Below are 3908 nucleotides of genomic sequence, written 5' to 3'. Positions count from 1 at the left end.
TCGGAGACCTCCACTGAGCCGTGGTTGAACAAAGCTGCGTTTAATCCCCTCCGCGCTCGCTAAATCCCCGCATCCTCCTTGCTCTCGCCGGCTGCGCATGGGAAACCCTCCCGGCTCCGGAGCTGACCTTTCCCAACAAAGCACTTTTGTCGGGCAGACCTCAGGGCTGCGGAGTTACCCTTTTTTTTTTTTTTTTTTTTTTTTTTCTTTTTTTTTTTTCTTTATTTATTTCCCCCCCCTTTTTTTTTTTTTTTTTTTATTTTTTATTGATGTCACCACCCAGCAGCACAAGGACCCATTATACGAACGGCGGTTGGACTTTGCTTGTTTGCGGGAGGGAGATTAAGAACAAACGGGCAGCGGGCGGGCTGTATCCTGGAAAGCGAAGGCCAAGAGCTTGAGCAAGAGGAAACTTGGCAGCAGAAAGGGAGCCCCGATCCAGCCGGCGCTCCGCCTGCGGTCCCCACGCGTCGGGGAGGGAGGGAATCTCGTAGACTCACAGAATCGTCTGGGTTGGAAGAGACCCTCGGGATCATCGAGTCCAACCATCCGCCCCACTCCGCAAAGTTCTCCCCTACGCCGTATCCCCCAACGCCACATCTAAACGGCTCTTATGGGGACTCCACCACCGCCCCGGGGCAGCCTCTTCCAGTGCCCGACCAATCTCTCCGTGAAAAATTCGTCCCTAATGTTCAGTCTAAATCTGCCCTGTTGGAGCTTGAAGCCATTCCCTCTCCTTCTGTCATTAATTACCTCGTTTTCATGTGGGGCGATGTGGTGGTTCTTTGGGGAAAGGTGGGTGGAAGCAAGAGTTTCCCTCAGGTGGACCCGCTCTGGTTGAGGGTTCTCCCGGTCCTGCGTCCGTTCTCCACGGAGCATCCCGGCGGCAGGCACCATCGCTCCCCCGTGGGTGCGTCTCCAGAGCACCTCTGCCTGGTGCCCTGCCCCCTTCTGGTCCCCCACCTCGGGGCACCTCCCAATTCCGAGCTTTAAGAGACATTTTTGGGGCTGTAGGAAGGTGTTGAGGTGGGAATGGAGACACCGCGCAGATCTATTCTTGCCCTGACTGGTCTCTGGACATCCTCCGCCCTTTTCTCGAATTGTGTGGTTTTGTGGGGCCAACGCTCATCTCTTCCTGCATCGGGGGGTCCCACCAGCAGGAGGACACGGAGGTGGTGGAGGGGGACCAGAGGAGGGCACGGAGATGCTGGGAGGGCTGGAGCCCCTCTGCTGGGAGGACAGGCTGGGAGAGTTGGGGGGGTTCAACCTGGAGAAGAGAAGGCAAAAAAGGGGAGAGCTCAGAGCCCCTTCCAGTGCCTAAAGGGGCTCCGGGAGAGCTGGGGAGGGACTCTGGATCAGGGAGGGGAGCCATGGGATGAGGGGGAATGGTTTTAAACCAAAAGAGGGGAGATTTAGAGGAGAAATTGGAGAGAAATAGTTGAGTGTGCGGGTGGTGAGCCCCTGGGGCAGGTTGCCCCGAGAAGCTGTGGCTGCCCCATCCCTGGAGGTGTTCAAGGCCGGGATGGAGGTGGCCGTGGGCAACCTGGGCTGGGGGGAGGTGGCCCTGCCCGTGGTTGGGAGGTTGGAATTCGATGATCTTCAAGGTCCTTTCCAACCATTCTATGATTCTATGATCTGAGCCGGTGAGCAAAATACAAATTACAGCAGCTGATCTTCAGGCGGAGGCTGCGTTACCGGGCCGGGGAGATGCCTCCAGACAACAGGAAGGGTGGCTGCTGGCCCTCAATGGCCGGGGGAGCTGTTTCTTGGGTCCCGGCGGGCTGGTACCGCAGCGACGATAGGCTGGGCAGAGGCTGAGTAGGAGGGGGGAGGACTCGGTGCTTGTGCTCAAGAGGAGGTGGGTGCTGGCACAGCCCGTGCCGTGACTAACGCCAACACCCATGCCTGCCTCTGCCATCTCGCTGCCCCGAGGTTTCTCCCCCGTCGGCAGCGCTTCTGCCCGTCGGCGCTGGACGATGCACTGGATCGTCTTTCTTTGCACGTCTCACGCATCTCCTGGTGTGGCGTGGAGCTCCCTGCAGAGGGAGGACGTCTCCGGGTTGGCTTCTTGGTGGCTCACGCTGCTGCAGAGTTGGTCCCCGCGTGGCCGGGACTCTCCGGCAAAGAGGTGGAAATCCTCCCGGAGATGGGTTTCGCTGCCCCGTGTTGCTTGGACTTTCTGGGGAGAGTTGACGTGCCGCAATACCCTTCCGCGGCGCTTTCCCCTCTTCCCTGCGGTTTGCCCGGCTTTCTTCTTCATCTCTCATCCCGTTTCTCAACGCGCCGCGGGACCGGGCATTGCTCCGCTTTGTTCTCCAGGCGAACCCAACCTCGTGCTTGTCATGTGAAGTCAGAAACCGCAGCTTTGGGCAAAACACTTGAGGTTGCAAAATACCGTGCCGGTATTTCGGTAGCAGGGCAGCAAGAAGGGATGCGCTTCCCAACTGTGGAGCGTTACGGCTTCTCCCTTGGGGCAGAGTGACGGAGGGAGGTGGGGGTGACCCTTCGCAGGGGGCTGAAGCAAAGAGAAAATGGAGAAAGTCTTCGTTTAATTGCGATGTTGCCACTGGGTCTCGCTTCTCCTCAAGCATCTGGTTCTGCGATGGCCCGGCAAGTTTGTGTTTGAGGGACATCAACTGATGCGCAAGCAGAGCTGCTGAAGACCTTCCTTAAATAGACTGAGAGCCCTTTGATGTGCGAAAAGGAGAAAAAAAAAAAAAAAAAAAAGGTTTCGAGATTGTTACAACATGTGAAAAGAGTTGGGCTTTTCCTCCCTGCCAGGGAAAAAAAAAATAAAAAAATAAAATAAAGAAAATTTTAAAGCTGCGCCGTAATTACTGCTAATGGAAAAGATACTCAGGAATGAGAAATAGTCTGTGAAATCCTCTTAGTGCAAAGAAATTGCTCATAGGCATGTTTAGGAAATAACCGCATCCATTCCCCCCTCCCCCCCGGCTCTTCTTAATTACAGCAAATATGTCCAAGAACTGCGTGCTGAGGTGCTTTGCTGTCATCGTTTCACCTGGTGATACAGGTGATAAAATAGAAAAAAAAAAAAAAAAATTAAAAGAAAAAGCTCCGATATAGTTCACTTCTCGCACCACAGCCGGGCCGAGGGGAGGAGCGGGATGGGGATGTGCTGAGACACTGCCCGGACACGGAACCCGGTGTTTTTTTTGGGGGAGAAGCTGAGAAAACGAGCGTGGCACAGCCGTGACTGCGTTATTGTGCGCTACGGGTAAATCTGGTTGGGACGCGCGGGGGTTGGATCAGCCTTTGCCGTGTCTGCTGGAATAAAGGTGTTTCTTTTTCTGCCAAAAAGGTGTTTTCTCTTTCTGCTGAGGGAGCGTTGAGAGGTCGGTGGTCAGTGGTAACGACCTCATTAAAAACGGGGCTGGAGGAGCTTGAAAAATAATTCTCTCTTTGTTTGAAAGCGCCGCTCTTTGTGGGCAGGTGAGAACAGGCAGGAGGACCTGAGGGTTTCCCAGCCCGGACCGCGGCTCCGTCCCGGCGAAGACGAGGTGACGGCGCTTGCTGGACGCCGGGGTTTGGGGTTTTGGTCGGGTTTAAATGCAATTTCTCTGCCGGGATGAAACGCCGATTCTCTGCCGGGATGAAACGCCGCGGGGACGGGCGAGGAGCCGGCTGGGGAAGGGGTGATGGGGCTGACGCCGAGCGCCCGACCTCCGCACCGGGTTGGGATGCTGCTGGCCTCACCGGTGGGCTCCAACCCTGCGGTGTGGGGTCTGCGCAGGGGGGAAGGGGATGAAACGCCCGTGTCCCCCCCTTCCCACTGACCCCAGCCCTGCCTGGGACCGTCCTGCCCCTGGTTTCGGGTCAGGTCCTGCGTGTCCTTCGAGTTGCCGCCGCCGGATCCTCTGATTCATCCCCAGGGAGGGCTCACGCCC

Source organism: Charadrius vociferus, unplaced genomic scaffold, assembly GCF_000708025.1.
Source record: "Charadrius vociferus isolate BGI_N301 unplaced genomic scaffold, ASM70802v2 scaffold932, whole genome shotgun sequence".
NCBI lineage: Eukaryota > Metazoa > Chordata > Aves > Charadriiformes > Charadriidae > Charadrius > Charadrius vociferus.
Note: the sequence above shows the minus strand (reverse complement) of the source record.